This window comes from Falco cherrug, chromosome Z (genome assembly GCF_023634085.1).
Source record: "Falco cherrug isolate bFalChe1 chromosome Z, bFalChe1.pri, whole genome shotgun sequence".
In the NCBI taxonomy this organism is placed as follows: Eukaryota; Metazoa; Chordata; class Aves; order Falconiformes; family Falconidae; genus Falco; species Falco cherrug.
Window position 1 is genome coordinate 25,839,483 of NC_073720.1, and position 18,001 is coordinate 25,857,483.

The 18,001-nt window shown below is 38.9% G+C and overlaps 1 protein-coding gene across 1 annotated transcript in view; it reads left to right on the top strand.

The window, feature by feature from the left end:
• Window positions 1–18,001, top strand: part of LHFPL2 (LHFPL tetraspan subfamily member 2) — a 125,623-nt gene that overhangs the window by 45,036 nt on the left and 62,586 nt on the right. The window contains exon 2 of the mRNA XM_055698560.1: window positions 17,939–17,991. The gene's annotated coding sequence lies outside the window, so the exon portion shown is untranslated. The remainder of the gene's footprint in view (window positions 1–17,938; window positions 17,992–18,001) is intronic.

The window sequence follows — 18,001 nt, forward strand, 5'->3', positions numbered from 1 at the left end:
CACCTGTCTGGGAATAGACAAGTTCCTGTATCCAGCAGCTCCCAGTGGACAGAGCTAAGGAAGAATTGCACACCAGATAAAACCAGTTTCCTTAGCTACAGTTTAGAGGCATAAAGTTTCAACAAATTTTAATTTCCACAGGAAGAGAACAAAGAAAAGAGCCATTGGTACAGCCTTTTAAAAAGTGGATCTTGGAGGAAGAGTCGCCAGCATGGAGGGAGAGAGCAACTGTTGAGGGAGCAGAGTTGTTGTAACTGAGAGGTGAAACACAGCTGAAGGAAGCTGGTTGAAAGGCAAAATGAAAGCTTCCAAAAAGCAAGCAGTGACTTGCAAGCAGGGCATTTTGGCTGCACGTGGGTTGCTTGATCCAGTCCCCAGGTACACTCAAGTATGGGGGGAACCAGAGGCAACAAGCTGTCTGTATAGGTTTTGATATTGCTGTGAAAAAATAGAATGTGTTTATATTAATTTTAAAGTAAATTTTTAAAAGGTAGGTCTGTGTATCTTTGCTTTGCTTCAGACAGCAAGAATGTTAAAATGCTGGACAAAGCTGCATTGGTGTGTTTCAGCTACTGCACCTCCTCAAATGGTCCACGGCAAGGATGTTCAAGGGAAGAAACCTGCCACATGCACCCCCACCTCCCTGAAGGTTCCACTCTTTTCTTGCTCAGGAGGGAGGCCTGGGCTGGAGCCCTTTCCTGCTAAACTTTTAATTTTCCACAAAGGGAGAAAAAAAAAAGAGGAATTACTGGAGCATTAAGATGCAGTTCTGCTCCTGATCAGGTACCTACATCATTAGAGCACTTGGCTGTGAAGGTGCATTTCTGTCCTTGCTGCAAGGTGGTTCACATTGTCCCACCTCTACTGGCCAGAGGGGCTGGAGCTGGCAGGTCACCAGCATGGGGCCACCCTCTTTGGTCCCACTGAAGCTGTGTCACTGCACAGCTAGGAATGCACCCCTCTTTCTGCAGTAGGGACATGGAGATTGGCCCTGACTTCATTATGTAGCTCGTGGCTTTCAAGGAGAAGAGTGTGGAGATCTCGTCTCTGTTCCAGAGACTGTTCTTATGGCCTTGAACAGTGAACAGTTGCAAATCTTTCTGTGGATCTTTACTTGATCTAAACATTTGTTTTTTCTATTTGTATTGGGGAGGGATAGGGGACAGGAAATAGCTGCAAGCTGACCTAGTATCACTAATTTAACCTGGTATGTGTGTCCCTGAAAGGGTATTCATTAGCTGCAGGTATTCTGTTTTTAAACCAGTTTTACTTTGTTAGCCTGGTTCCTTAGGGCACAGAGTACTTTTGAAATTGCTGTGGTGGCTGGTTGTGGTTGGTTTTGGTGGCTGCCGTATAGTTTCTGTGTTTGTGAATTCATAAAGAAAGAAAATGAAAATACTAGGTGTGAGGTTTAACTGAATAACCAATAAAATGAACTGTATGCACATCAGAACATCTCAGACAGATGGATTTTTGTGGTGTGGAGGTCTGTGAGTAGAGCTGCTGTCACTCACATGGATGAGGGTCTGGCAAATGTAACTCCTTAGCTTTTTTTTGGGTAATACTCAGAAATAACAAAGATGCATTTATCAGAAATTCAAACAGGAAACAAATGGAAATCCCATTAACATTGTGTTGAACCAGGAAAATACTCTCAATTTACAGATATCCTTTTGACTGAATACAGGAATGCATTTGTCTTGTAAAAGGGGGGAGAATTATTGAACTGAAAAGCTGGTTGGGGTAATGTAAACATGTTGCTTACCAAAACCACATAAACAAAGAAAGTGTCCCCTTCATGCTTTCCTTTAGTAATCAATACTTTGCTTTAAGTGGTAGTAATTTACACAACCTGTAAATACAATAAGTAAGGTAAATTATAAGGTATTTTTTTCTTCCTCTTTTGAGGAGTGTCTTTCATCTCTACTGCTCCTAGCCTCATTGGAAAGGAGAGCTGTATTACACTGTATTCAAAAGCACTAATATGAATTTCATGTTTTCTTATGTTTAGGCAATAGCCTTAAATATCGGTTGCTACTGTTTATTGTTTGTTAATGGTGGCTTTAAAGTCACACTTGATTGCTGCATAAACGTGGCATAGAAATTTGCCATGAAGGCTTTGTTGTTTGTTTGTATTTTTTTTTTCTTTTGTAGGAGTATTAAAATTATATTCTGGCCTCACAGTTGGCCTCACAGCTTTCCTTCACAAATCTCAAAGTTTTTTTGTTTTTCTGCTGAAAGCATTAAGCATAAGGAATTCTGTTTTATAATCTAGACAAAAGCGTTCTTTTTTTTTTAAATAGACATTCAGAAAAGAGGAATTAAAGAAAAGGATTCTTGCTTCCCTTTATGAGTAATTAAAGCGTCTTCAACCTCCACTGTTTTTCCTTCACATTTTAGTTTTTTTAATAATTTGTATAAATACTAACTTAGGACATTTCCATTTAGATAGTGTGTGCCACAAATTGAAAAATATTAGTCCAAAGTTAACTTTTAAAAGACGTTTAGACAGGGTTGTCCTTCCATACAGGCAGAAAAATGAGAGTCACATCCCTATCAGGCTAAGACAAGATTCCCAAAGAAATGGAAGTGTTTCATAAAGCTGAAAGTTTTAAAAAAATAACTATTGTCTGTGACGAGACTGTTGGTGTGGAGGCGAGTTGTTTGGCCACTGGCTCTTTAGTACTGCAGCTTAGATTTTACCTGGCTGAAATGCACTTTTGTATGCACCTAGCCAGTTCATTGCTATTAAGAAGCTTTTTGGCTCAGCCATGTAGTTTGATTGCCGTCCAGGTGTGAAGATCCAGAACAGATTCCAGGTTAAATGTGTTCTGTGCTTACAGAGGACACACTTTTCCTTCATCTTCAAACAGTGCCTGTTGGGCTTTTCTTTTTTTTTTTTTTAACTCTTAAGCATTTTCTTGTCGTGGCATTCAGTTCTTTGAATCTGATCAGGCATTAAATGAAACTGTAGCTCTCAATAACCAGGACTTTGCCTTTCAACCAGTAAGATCCTGGTGCTGGAATAAAGTCTTTGACCAAAAAAGGCAGACCCAGAATAGCAGGGTTCTTGAATGTTAATCATTTAATTGTTCAGTGGTAGGTAGTCAAGAAGATTAGATAAGTTAAAGCCTTAAATAAACTAAAAGATAATCACTGCAAAGAATTTTGACTGCAATGCTATGATAAACCTGAAAGTCATAGATACTTATTTTAATGAAGAACCTACTTTTTGTAGCCCAGCATTCAACTTTGGTTTTAAATAAAAGCAGATTTTCGAAAAGCTCCACAGAGCTTCTGATTTTGAGGACACAGAAAGAGAAGGTTTCTATTTGCCTTGTTCGATAGCAGCAGCTGCCTCTGAATTTCATTCTTGCTAGCTGATAATCATAGACAACACATTTTAACAAGCCAAATGTGATAGCACCTTTAATATTATTCAATAAAAATGTGAAATAATAAAAAAAAAAGTATGACTAAAGGCTATGTGGAACTGAGTCCCTGGCCTCAGAGGTTTCTGATTGGTGATCCATGCAGTCCTTAATATTGTCAAAAGGAATAATTAAGGCAACCAAACTGGCCAGAAAAATCTTCCCTGATCAGGCTTTTAAAACCACATATAAATATTTTCTAAGCTTGGCTGTAATGCGATCATGGAAAACACTGTATGATGTTTAGGAAGAAAATAATGTTAATAATTGGAGAAAATGAAGTAGCATTTAGTTAATTGATCTTTGATTCTAGTCATTAAAAAAATACGTGTTTCAGGAGCAAGATGCTTTTGATTGACTCTGTGGAAAACCATTTATGTTAGGCATAAAGGTTTGAGAGACAATCATGATATATGCTGTCATCCAGACCAGTTTGTCTTTCATTAAAAGCAAACTGTTTAGGCTGTATGAATAAAAGAAAAAGAAATCTCGTTATAGACATACAGGCCTTTAGAAGTATTTTTAAACTTGAGAACGTGCTTTACAAATAACTATACATGTACCGTGACATGTGACCTGATAAAAGTACATGACATGTAACCTTATAAAAGAATGTTAATTCACAGTAATATCGGAGAGGAATGTTACAAATGCCTGGAATATACACCAAGAAATTAGCAGTATTTAATACTAGTTTCTGTGAGGGTTTTTTTAGTTCAGTTAGATTTTGAGTTAATCATTAGGAATCTTTAATCAGTGTGCACTCTTCCTAAAACCACCCATGTGAAATATTTTTAACAAGAATATACAGTATTCAGAAGACAAAGAAAGGACAGGTACTGTTAATTGACTGAATTTTTAGGAGTAGCATTACCTCTAGATGACCTGCCATATGTGGAAACTGGAACACTGTACCTGGATGCACAGTCCTGAACGACCTTTGCTGGATGAACTGTGTTTTCAGAAAATGGGAGAAAGCTGAAGAGACTTTAGTGTTTATTCTAGTATATTGCTGTCCTTGCTGGGCATTTGGTGATTGTGAAATAATCTATCCAGCCTATGACTTGTGAAGATACATAATTTCTGTTACTGGTAGTGAAAACTCTCTTCCTGTTATGTGCAGGTCATATTTATGATGTCCAATGGCCTTAACACTTGATTATATGTAAACCAAGGGGTTTGTTGTATGATCAGTTATTTTCTGCTGTGCTCCTGGATTACTCTCTATAACCTGTTTCTTGCTTACATTAAGTATTTCTGATGAATCAAAGTCTTGACATTTATAAATCCTGGCTCTCTGAGATACGTTGACCTTGATTCAGAATTTGGAAAATGAAGACAGATTTTAGGATATTAACAGTGGGTGCCCTGGGAATTAAAAGGATGTTTAAGATTATGTAAGACTTTATATTACCTAAAAGTCTATATATAAGAATAGTAGTTCTCTCTGATGTCTGGTGGCTAAAAAAAGCCCTAGAGAAATAGAAGAAATGCCTATCTTTATAATTTTCTTGTTTTTTACTCTTCTATTACTTCTTTTAGTCTTTGAGAGCTATCTTTTTGTATCACTTTGAACAGTTACATAACTGGAAGAAAACCCACTATAAACTTCTGGTCTGTTTCAGAAAGGCAAAGATAAACTTGGAATAACAAGCCTTGCTGATGCACATTTTACTGGATGTATAATAAAAGTGGAAGTGTTGTTTAGTGTTTGAGAAATTCATCATTGTATGTGGTAGAATGGGGTTTCCTTCTGTGTTGAGCACCTGTCTTCTTGTTCAATTATGAAAAGGGGGATCAGTTCAGCTTTGCACATGAATGCTCCTTTGATCTGAATCCTCCTCTTGATTTTTTTTTTCCCGGTTGCCACAGGTATTGGTATAGTTAAGATTAGGTTATAAGCCACTGTTCTGCCTCCTGCAAAGTAAAAAACCAATCTCTTCTTTTTTCTTGGTTCCGATTTTATTTCATTGCCTTTATTTGGTACCTGGTGCTTGGTGTTCATCCCTCCTTATTTAATAGGAGGCATTAAATAGCTGGTGTGATATTTTAAGAAGGTATGAAGGGACTCTAATAGGGATTTCTTTTCTGTCTCAGTATGTTAAAATCAATTTGGTGGCTCATGTTATGGTGCTCTTCCTCCTTCCCCCACTGCTGGAAACATGAGTGGATTAATCTAGCTCCAAATTGCTTTGCTCTTTAAGTCAAAAAAGTCAGTGCAAGTCTGTGAATCGTTTTATGAAAATACTGGATTGAGTTTCAAGCTTCGACTCCCTGCTGATACATTAAATTCTTCATGGTATTGGCAGGGAAGCAGCAGGGGACCTTTCTTTAGCTGGATAAATAGAAGTGTCAACTCCAGATGCCTTGAGAGTAAGACTCCAGACAAGCTTTTAGTACAGTTACAGAAGGACAAAGTGGAAGAGACTTATGGGACTCCTATGTGTATTGAATTTCATTTAGCCTTTTGGTCACACTAACAGAAAAAAAACACTATAGGAGTCTTTAAAGCATGTATGTTCGTAGTCTTCAGTATAAATATGGGGGTGTTGTCTGGTGTTTTTTTAGTTTTTAATATGTATATATGTATATATACATTCTGACATCTGTTAGGAAATCGTATTGGCAGAGGGTACTCAAACTAAAAAAACTTAGGAGTACCTCTCTTCTAGCGCCCATTGCACATGAAAGAAACTTCGTGGGTCTTCCTTGGGACATTTCCCAACATTTGAAGTAAGCAGACTCATGTGGGACTGGTGACTTGGCAGCATGGACGCTCAGCTTCAGGGCTGTCCTGACATCAGCAGTGTTGGATGCACGGGAGGGAAATTTGTTTGTTCATGATACTCTTTAAGTTAAATAATAAAAGTGAAAATACATAATTATCGTATGCAGTGGGTTCTCTTTTTGCCTGACTTATGGAATCAGTTATCCTATACATTTTAAATGGAAGTCCTAATTAAGTAATGTCAGATAGCAATTTTGCTGAGCAGAATACTTTTAGAACCCGACAGTGTCCTTTGCTGTAGGCAGATTGTTATTCCTTATATGTGGAGGTTTTTACAGAAATTATAAGCACTCTGTTACTTGAATTTGGTTTCTCCTGCACCGTTTCTCTTTTTTCACTCTAGGAAGTCTCTGTTTCTCATTGATGTGCTTCATCTGCTTCATCCAGGGTGATGCAGTGTTTCAGCACTGGCCACGTATGGCACTGCCCAGGTTTGTCCTGGTTTCTAGTTGCCAGTAACAACGTGGTGGGCGGAGGGATGACACAGGGCTGAAAATAATGACACTTCTTTTACAAATAAAGTGGTTTGGTTTGCTGTGTGCCTTTTTTTTTGTTTGTTTTGTTGTGGGGTTTTTTTGTTGGGTTTTTTTGTTTGTTTGTTTTGTTTTTCTTTTTTCTTGTTGCTTTTCTGTTGTTGTCCATGTATCTAGACCTCATGATTGTGGAGAAAAGTTTGAAAACACCTCTTACAATGTGAAGTAATTGCATATCTCAGGCATCCCCAGTTTTAAGAAAACACCAAGTGCCTGGAAGATCAGAGTAACATTGTAGGAGTTGGCATCAGTATCTTGTTTCTTTTGACTGAGTCATCAGTTTGGTGTGACTGAACTGAAATTTGGCTGTTCTTTAACGCATCCTCATAGCTGACTAATTGTTACTTTAAGCTCAGAATTAAGTAAAATAAAATAATTCTTTAGAAAAAGTGTCTTTCATCTGCCCTGATCCCTTCCTGTGTTTGTTTCTCAATCACTGTAGGTAACGTCACTTTTGCAGTTGTTATATGTATAGGTCAAATGAAGGTCCAAGGTAATAGCATAAGGCCATAAATAAAATAGTTAATCAGTGAGTGTTTCATTTAAACACAGTAGCTGGTAACAGCCAGTGGCTTAAAGTACAGAGCAAATTTACAGTGATGCTTTCATAGTCTCCACTGCTTTGCATCCTGAGGACTTACTTGGTCAAAGGAGGCAGTTGTTCGTATTTAATGGCTGGCTGTGGATCCTTCCTTCATTAACTTGGTCCGTTATTTCTAGAGCATATGTGAAATTTAGCATCCACAGCAAACCGTGGCAGACTTCCTCAGCTTAACTCCATCTTGGATGTAAAAAGTGCTTTCCTGAACCTTACATTCCCCAGTATGCTTTGACACCATCAGCACTTTCACTTGCAAATACAGTGAAGAGTTGTTACCTATTTTTCCTTTCTGTGCTTATCAGCATTTTATAGACATCAAAAGAAAATACATCCTTATCACTTAAATTTGTGATCCATTCAAAAGATGCTGACTCTTATACTGTAATAGCCTGGAACCTTCTCGCACAACTGCAGAGCATATATTTTCTGTGTTGTAGTTCTGCAGGATTTTTTCACTTCTGCTTAGTTTTTAAAAGTTACCTGGCAGGCCATAAAATGGATTTTGGCCCTCTGAGTAAACTACTGGGACATGAAATGATGACCTTTAGGAAGAAAAGCTGGATTTTACTTTGTCTTTTTAGTTATAGTGGATGGCTTCTCAGGCATTTATGAATTGTTTCCATCTGACAGCATCTTATTTTTTTGTCTTACTTAGTAAAGAAACAAAAATATTCAGCAAAAAAAACCTTCTTAGAGTCATGGTGTTTTCCCCTTGCACTTTGGAATACTATTACACATGCTTGTGATTATGCACTCTGCAAACAATTGTCAGAAAAATTCATCTGCTTTCCAAGTCCCACAGAAGAACAGATGTGGAATTAAGTTTCAAACAATGTACTCTTAATGGCTTACATGTGGACATGAAACCAACTGGAGCTTAGTGGGAACTGATTGGATGCTTTGTTAGTTGAGCGTAGAGTGGAGAATTTGCATTTTTCTTAGGCTTCATTCTCTGAGCAGTCCTTTGAAAACTAATAAATGAACAAGAAAAGCGTCTGTTTCAGGTATTTAACTCTAGAGAGCCAAAACCTCAGGGGACCACCTGAATGGAGCTGGTATTATGTGTATGAATATGAAGAGAGATTGTGTATATACATGTAGTTTTCTTCCTTTATTTGACAAGTCTTTGCTGCTGTAAAGGATATTAGGGAGTAAAATACATGCGTGTCCTCTGTGTGCTTGGAAAAGCTATTATTTAAGCCAGCCAGCGCTGCCTGTAAGAGATTTCAAGTCATCAGTTGCTGGAATACCATAAGAAAGCAATTAGGTCAGAAAATTTACTCATGTTGTGTTCTAAACTCCAGCCTTCACTGGAAAAATGACTTGAAAAAATAGTCCATGCAACTACTTTGGAAAGGTAGTTTTGAGAGAGAGAAGGTTAGTCTTCAGGAACTCTGGAACTTAGAGAAAATTTACAGAAGTATGATTTTGAATCCATTGGGCAGTCACTGAGATTTAGGGAATTGTTGGATCCTTGTTCCTGGAATTACTTTCTTTGTAATTGATAAGAAAGCTTATGGAAACAGGGCTATTGATAATTGTTCCCAGTGTGATTGCCTTCTCTCATACTGTATAAATATTGAAACAGTGCCTACTAGTAGGAATCTGCATTTTCAGTTGCTGGTGAATGGAAACTGTTAAGATTTATAACTTCATAGAATTGTAGAATGGTTTGGGTCAGAAGGGACCTTAAAGATACCTAGTTCCAACACCCCCTGCCATGGGCAGGGACACCTTCCGTGAGACCAGGTTGCTCAAAGCCCCATCCAACCTGGCCTTGAAGTGTTCAAGTCCCTCACAACCCTCATAGTAAAGAATTTCTTCCCAATGTCTGATCTAATCTGCCTCTTTCAGTTTAAAGCTACTACCCCTTGTCATATCGATATAGTGCACAATAATAAGCTATAGTAGCTTATACATGTAAGATCATTTTCACTTATTTGATTCAGTGTAGCCTGAAAATAATTTGCTTTGTTGAACCTGCAGAAAAAAAGGGGGCAGGGAGGGAGAACCTAACAAATTTGTTGCTTCTTAAATTTTGACAAACTTGATTAAACAGACAGGGTTGTGTCTTGTTTCGGGGTTTATAGTGGTGCCTTGGAAGCTTTTAAAGGCCATTGGAGTTTTTAATTTTTTACTTTAAAATAAAAGTAAAAAATCATATTATATTGAAGGGTTAAGAGGGCTGTGAACTCAGGTGCAGATAGTTTTTCTCTGAAAGTAGTCGTTGCCCCCCGCCCCCAACTTGATGTGGGGTGTGAGAGTAGGAGTGATGCATGTTCTTGTCTTCCAAGGAGTAGTAATGGGAGTCCTTCATCGCACTGCGTTGTTGGCTGTTCCTTAGCTTCTCATCTTGCACATTCATCATTGTGTTTATTCTGGTAGCAAGTAAATGGCTAATGCAAATTAAAATGTTAATTGTTAATAAAATAGCAATGTTTTGAGAGGTGGAGAGGACAGAAGCTTTCAGAAATGTTTGTTATGTTTCAGAGAGGTGGTGTTCCTAGCTTGACTGCTGGAGAGATCTGTGAAGGTTATAGCAGAGTTTATGTATTCCTTAAATGCTTCATATGGATTTCCTGAAGATGTTTTGCTTGTGCTGTGTGAAGTGACCAATTTCTTCCTTCTCTCTGTTTTTGGGGAGATTTGCTTGACCTTAGTTTTTCATGTTTTGTTTCAAAATAACTTTCTTTCATGGATATTACTTTGTTTATGTGCTTTGCAAAAGAAAAAAAGAGATGATAATATTTTAAATAAACATCTTTATACCCCCATGTCTTGTTTTTTAGCCTTTGTCTAGAATGACATCAGTAGCTAAGTATTTCATGTTCTTTAAACACAACTTAGTGAATGTAGATGATGTAGGTATCTTGTGCCTGATCAAGACTTTTAATAAATGCCATTTTCTGAGCCTTTAATAGTCAAAAGCATGGGGTACAGTCAGTTGTTGTGTATGGAGCTGGTAAAGCTCAGGTGAGAAACAGCATCTTTGATGTTTAATAATTTCGGAGTATTTTAAATGGACTTACAGTATGTGTCTTAGAATGCACGTTCAAGGGAAACACATCTGATTAAGTTTTATATTCCATTATTTATAGTTAGAACTATACAAGTTGGAAGGGACTACTAAAGACAGTGGAGGCAATGGTCAGTTTTACCCTCAGCTGGGAAAGAGGGGTAAAAAAAAGTTGGGTGGCCGCCTTCTCTACCCCACCCCATCCTCCCACCATTCCAATTTAAACTGAATCCTTCATGGATTACTCTACAAGCCCATTATTTAAGCCTAAAGTTGACCTATGACACTCCAATTCAGCCTTGCAGGTACCTTTCTATAGGAAATGATAAAGGTAAGTACTAGCATGTCTTTGTAAAGAATTAATTTATAATAGTCTGGAAAGGGAAAAGAAAAGCAGAAACAGAGACCTCTTCTTGCCCTGTGTCAGGAGATCTTTTTTAGATGTGATTCTTCTCTTTTTGTGTACATCTCTATGTGGAGACAATTGTTCACAGTTTTCTTTTAGCTAGTAAAAAGAGTAGTAGAAATCTAGGGAAAATAAAATGTTGCCATAGGAGCACATAACTTGTCAAGAAGTTATATCTCAGTTTACTGAAAAATGTATTTTAAAGACTATTTTAAAGAATTTTTAGAGGAATGTAAAGAATAATCATAACTTTTCAGTGTGTGCTGTGACAGTCTTCAAAGAGGGTGTTATGGGCTTCAGGAAGAACTAAACCCAGATAATTTTATGTCTTGTATTACCAGGACATTTTCTGAAAAGAAGATCATCCCTTTAGCAGTGTTCTAGCAAATTGGCTCCAGAGAAAGCTTAAAATGACAAAAATTAAAAAGGCAAAGGAATGCTTCTCTGCGGTAAACAAAACCACAGTTAACATATTTCTTAGTTGCTGTTCAATTCCCACCATCCCCGGGGCTAGCTAATTCTTCCATCTGAAAACTGATTATAATTTTTAACTCTTAACAAGCAGTGGCTAGCTCGTTTCCCGTTTCTTGGGTTAGCTTCAAAGGAGTGCCTCTTTGTGGGCTTGTAAGCTCATGTTGGAAAAGCGGCCTGGATGGAGATGGCTCAGGACTCTTCAGAGGTCTGTAGAAAGTGCAGGATGTTCTCCAGAGCAGGCAAACTGGACAGATAAGACTTGAGTAAGGATTTTTCATTTCCATAACATGATTTTACTGAAACACTCAAGAAAGGCACATGGAATGTTGCTCAGGGTCTAATTTTTATCTAATTTTTATTTATGTTGGGTTTGGGTTTTGGTGGTTGTTTTTTAGAAGACTGAAAATCAGTCCTAGGACATGAGCTGGAGAAGAGCTAAGCAGTATTTTTAGCTTTGAATTAAGCTGCATGATAGGCCTATTGGTTGGATAATGTTCAGATAGACTATTTTCAGTAGAAAACTTTGCTTTCAGGTCAAATTGAATGGCCTAAGCTCTCGATTTTGTCACTTAGTAAAATCATTACATGAATCATTGAAGTGTTTCATGATTAAAAACCAGCATTTCACAGGTGGAAGGTCACAGGTAGTACCTGTGGGTAAGCAACTTTTTATGTGTATTTTTTTAATTGCATCTATGAATTTGAAAGCTGTGAGGAAGGCATGGAAATTAGTCCAATGTAGAATGTATGCTTAAGGTACCATTGAGGAGTTTGAAATTGTTAACAGCTTGTCTGTGTCTTAGAAGGTCAGTACCTGTTCAGTGTTTGGTTGCTTTGTTACATACCTTGTCTTAAATGTAAAGGAAGTTGAAAGTTAAAAAAAGTCTGCTTTTCTTGGGGTGTGGGGGGGAAGGTATGATGCTTAGGGCATTTTTTTTTTTTTTTTAGGCTGAGGTTCCTAATTTAGTCATGGTGCAAGAGTATTGGAAAACACAGGAAATTTATAAGGTAATTTTGACATTTTCATGATTGTTTCATTGATTTCACAGCTTGTGTCACTAGGATGATACTCTTCAGTATAATTTTGGCTGGAGAAGGTGTTGGATTGAAAACAAAACAAACCCTGCAGCTGCATGTTTAAAGAGTATGTGTACGTGTGAGTGTGTGTGATAACATGCCTTTTTTTCCAGACTATCAAGATGGGACAGCTCTGCAGCCTTCTGCAACAGGCTTGGACTGTCTACCAATTAAATAAAAAAGTGCATTAATTGCTTCTGCCTTAACAAAACTCCACACTTGCCATCTCCAGGCCTTCAGGAGAAGATAACTGAGCTCTCTCCCTTGGAGTCATTCTGTTTCACTTCTGCCAGCAGACAGCTTTATTTGTAAACTTAGCATTTTGCAGGACACAGTGTGTGGTAATCTGGGGGCAATAATTTGGATGCTAATAATACTCATTAGAAATTGTTATTTATTAAGCCAGCTGACATTTAGAAAGTATAGCTTGACTTGTGAAGTGATTCTAGCTCATTGCTGAGGAGCATGCTGCTGGTTAGAGCATTTAATTAGCAACCCAAGGTCAGGGCCCCCACCGGTACTAATGAGCCTCGGCTTCCCCTGGGTCCTGCTTGAGCTCCTGCCTGGGGGCCCAGAAGCCTGCTTCAGCTCAGCTTGGGGCCATCAGCCTGCGCTGGAGCTGTGTTAGCCATGTGCCTGTTCCAGTCCCAGCTGCTGTGGGGTTGACCTGGAACCTGCCTAAATGCCTGATGATTGCTGGGCTGTCCATGGGACCTGTTTCTCTCACCATCCACATGCAGGCGGCAGGTGCTGGCCCCACAGTGAAGCTGCTTTCTGAGTCACTTCTTGTCTGGACCCCCTCAATAATGGCCAAGCTGCAGCCACCTGGAGCGGCTTTAAGGCCAAAATGGAGGCAAGGAGCATTTTTAGTGACTCTGGATGTTCTTGCTGGAGATACTGCTGCGAAACTGCTGGGTTTGGCTGCCTTGGGCTGGGTGGTAGAGGTGATGGGTTGTATGGAACAAGACCAAAGCGCTGGCTGTGGCGTAACTCACTGTGCTGTCCTGGAAGGATGACTTTTTGCTCTGTCCCTGTGACACAGAAATGCAACTCAAGAAGCATGCTGTAAAGTGAACTTGTCAAGTGCTTTTGCACTGCCTTTAAAGTAAACAATTTATGTCCTTTCATCCTCATGGGTAACGCTGAAGATGAGAGCTCCCACTGATTTCTGTGAACATGGGATGGGGCTCCTGGCTGATGTGTTCTATATTACTAACTTCAGCTAAAGCTTTATGCTTAGGTAAAACAAACCCTAAAAGACAAAACTCATTTTAGAGAATAACTTCACTAAAAATAAATTTGTACATCTTTTGCTTCACTTGTTAAAGTAGTGTGGTAATTTGATTCACTTATCACTCGGGTGCTTAATGTATTAGGTAACAGGCTAAGAGGAATCTTTCATGCACATTGTGGGTCCTAATGCTTCTGTATTTATTCTGTTTAGTTTTGTGGGAATTGCTAGTATTATAAAAACATAGTATTTGGTTTAAACATTTTAATGATGTGTAAAACTATGCTGTACAGCTTTCTTGGTTAAGGTGGTGCAGTGGGAAAACAGGCATTAAGAGCAGGGATCAACAGTGAATTATAAGTACATCTGGCTTTTATTAGTTGCAAACTTCAGGGCAGGTGCATTTGGGTGAAATATTTTTTGTAGTGTAAAGTGAAATTTTTTTTGTTCTTATTGAAATAGATTGCAAATTATGTTGGTCTGTACAGTATACTCTTTTGAATTTGCTTTAAATTGCATACATATGTAGCATGATCTTCTAGACTGAACAAATTAGGTAGATAACACAAAAGGAAAAACTGGAATTCATTTTTTTCTTTTGTAGGTTTGTATGAAACTGAGAACAATCAGCCTGAGACGAAATGTTAAAAAATCTATACTGTATCTCAAGCTGTTAGTTTCCCGTGGTGTTTAGCATTGTAACTCTAAATATTTAGAGTTTTGTTTTGTTTTAACCTGCTAGCAGTGTATCCCTAAGAAAATACTTTCCCCTTCTTGTTTTGCTGTTGTTTCTGAAGGTAGCCTTAATGATGCCTATGAAATAGTAGGGCTTTTTTTTATTTTATACTGTTATGCATCGATAGCAAAAGACAAAAGACTCATTGAATATATTATTTCTATTCATAGTGACATAATTGGTCATACAAACCTTCCTGAAGTAAGTAAATATTTCTTTGATTCGGATGCTGGCTGTTATATAATACATGGAAGTATCGCACAGTAGTATAACTGAAGAAAAAGCTACTTGAAAGGGATGTTTTAAGATTCAGCGGATATGTCTGTATTCTTTTTTAATTTTATTTTTGCTGGGGAGGCTAAGTATACCTAATTCCTGTTGTGTGCAAAGCCAGGGTATGTGATACGGGGATGTTATCAAACTGTTCTCTTAACAGTGTCCAAACTATTTGTTTCTCCTGTCGACTGTAAATAAAAAAAATTAAATCAATGGGTCTACTTGGCATAGAGACTTTTTCTTTCTGAATTATATTAAAGCATTTCTCCCTTGCAAATGAGAAAGGAGCTAGAAATGAAGACTGTCATGTTTTCTTTTTTTTTGTTTGGTTTTTTTCTGTGGGGGTGGGCAGTGTCGGGGTAGTGTTTGTGTGATGCAGCCAAATTTACAGCTAGTTGAATAGGAACGAAGAAATGGATTTTCGGTATTTTTACCAACTGTTGAGGAAATCTGAGTTATTGCACAATCAGTATGGAAGAGCTCCTGAGAGAAGGAGTGAGAGCATACATGTGGTTTTCTCATTCTGATTTGTTTGGGAGGCTTTGGGTTTCATTTTGGCCATCTGCAGCATAAGGAAAGTGCACACAGCCTTTGCAGTGATGGGGCAGTAGAAGGCCTGTGGGGTTTCTTCTTGTTAGCTTTGTCACAATTGTGGTGGCAAAAAAGAGCCTTTCTTTTTAATGCAGTAATTGTTCTGCTCCGCCTTTGTGTTTGTTTTTTGGTTGGTGTTTTTTTTTTTTTTTTTTTTTTGTCATTTCTTGTATGTGGGTAAGGAAGATCATTGCCATGCCTTTGGCAGGGGGACGGGATCTGTGAGAGAAGGCTCTTCTACAGCCTCCTCAATGGGCTGATCCTGTCTCACTGCCCCATACCACTTCTCTTTCTTAGGGAGCCCAGACTCCAGGCAAGGATATTTTCCTTAAAAGCACCGCTTAATTCTTACTGTCTGAGCAATCCATCATTTTCACGTACTTAAATTTGGTCACGCATTTTTGGGTGCTGGGATCTAAAAGAAAACAATTTGGCCTTTTTCGTTCATGAAACGTAGTCTCTGCTAACACTGTTGCATTTTCATTGCCATGTTAACTGCTTTTGAGACAGAAGAGGAAAGTTGGAGTAACCACAGCTACTTAGTAGAGTCGTTTGTTTTTGTTTTTTTTCTGGAGGAATATTGTGTGTGCCAGGAATTTAGAGACCATTTTGGCATACCAGTGCTCCCAGTATGTTTTCCTCTGTCCTTGACAGCATGCTTTGTTAGGAGTTTTGTGTCGATTTTTCTGTTGTTAAACCGTTTTCACCAAGACCATTTATCTCTCTTTGTTATGAGTCTACTGACCTTCTGATGCACTTTGTTCTTTTATGTGAGGGGAGGTTCTTCGTATATCCTGTCCTGAAGTATGTACAAAAATGTGGAATTTGCTATTATTGTGGGAAACCCTGTAGTTCAGCATCACTGAATCAACCTTACCTTACCTTTATTACCTTATTTTATTACTTCTTGGTACTGGGGATCCGACGCTGGATGTGATATTCCAGACATGTATTCTTTGAGTGCTGGCTAAAGGTGAATAATCACTTATTAGTGGGAGCTTAGCCTGTAGATATATCCCAGGATATTCTTGGCCTTCCTTGCTGCCAGAGCTAACTGCTAGCTCCTGTTTAGTCAACTAGCTAACTGTTTGCCCAGGCTCCCAGCTCCATTTCAGAGAGCTGTGCCCTGGGTGGTCAGTGCCCAGTCTGTCCAAGGGATTAGACCATCTCAGGTACTGGACTTCATCATTGTCCTTGTTGAATTCCATGAAATATATGTGTGGGATGGTGGAAGGCATTTGAAGGTATGTTTCATAAGCTTGTGGGGTGAACATGCTATGTTGTTTAGGTTTTTATTCCAGTCGTTTAGGAATTTTGGGAGTTATTCCCAAGTCATACCTGACTTTAAAATGTTGTTATAAATCCCAATAGAATATACAAATAATTTTAAATGTATTTTCAAATCTTTGAATAATTTGTTAGTAAAATAGAAAGAGAAAAAGATGCAATTTTGTGCATGCTTACTGATTTATGTGTTACTCATAGAATCATACAACAATAGAATGGTTTGGGTTGAAAAAGACCTTAAAGGTAATCTAGTTCCAACCCCTGTGCCATGGGCAGGGACACCCTCCACTAGACCATGTTTCTCAAAGCCCCATCTAGCCTGGTCTTGAACACTTACAGAGAGGGGACATCCACAACTTCTCTGGGGAGATTGTTCCTAATTTCTTCCTAATATCTAATCTAAATCTACCCTCTTTTAGTTTAAAACATTTAGTGCTATCACTAAATGCCCTTGTAAAGAGTCCCTCTCCAGCTTTCTTGTAGGCCCCTTTTAGATACTGGAAGGCTGCTATAAGGTCTCCTTGGAGCCTTCTCTTCTCCAGGCTGAACAACCCCAACTCTCTCAGCCTGTCTTCACAGGAGAGCTGCTCCAGCCCTCTGATCATCTTCATGGCCCTCCTCTGGACTCATCCCAACAGGTCCATGTCCTTCTTACGCTGGGGGCTCCAGGGGTGAACACAGTACTCCAGGTGGGGTCTCATGAGAGCAGAGTAGAGGGGGAGAATCACCTGCCTCAACCTGCTGGTCATGCTTGTTTTGATGCAGTGCAGGATAGTGTAGCTGGAGCACTTGTTGGTGAAGACAAAGGCAAAAAAGTCATTGCGTACCTTGGCCTTCTCCATAATCCTGGGTAACCAGTTCTCCTGTCTCCTTCTGGAGAGGGTCTGTGTTTTCCCTAGTCTTCCTTTTGATCACCAGTGTACATACAGAAGCTTTTCTTGATGCCCTTCACATCCCTGGCCAGACTTAATTCTGTCAGGGCTTTCTTTAGCTTTCCTGATCCCTGGCTGCTTGGACAATTTCCCTTTATTTCTCCCAGGCTACCTGTGCTTGCTTCCACCCACTGTAGACTTGCTTTTTGTGTTTGAGCTTGTCCATGAGCTCCTTGTTCATCCATGCAGACCTCCTGGCCTTTTTGCCTGACTTCCTCTTTGTTGGGATGCATTGCTCCTGAGCTTGGAGGAGGTGATCTTTGAAGGACCCCTCTTCTCTTCAGGTCTTTATCCCATGGTACTTTACCAGGCGGATCCCTGGAGAGGCCAAAGTCAGCTCTTCTGAAGTCTAGTGCTTGTGCTTGTTTTTCTTAACTCCTTAGTGGTTATAGCAATGTCTAGAATGCTGCATTTCTAGCAAAAGAGAAGTGTCCTGGTAGTGAAATGTTACCTTACAAGTGGAGTTGTACTGTTCCAGCCACCAATATTAGTCATAAATACTGTTTTAATGTTTTTGGCTCTGTACCTTACTTACATTTTATGTCAATTATTTCTCTAGGTATTGCCAGGCGTTTGAAGTGGTTGACCAAGACCTAAGGACTTGGAACAGCGGTGAGTAAAT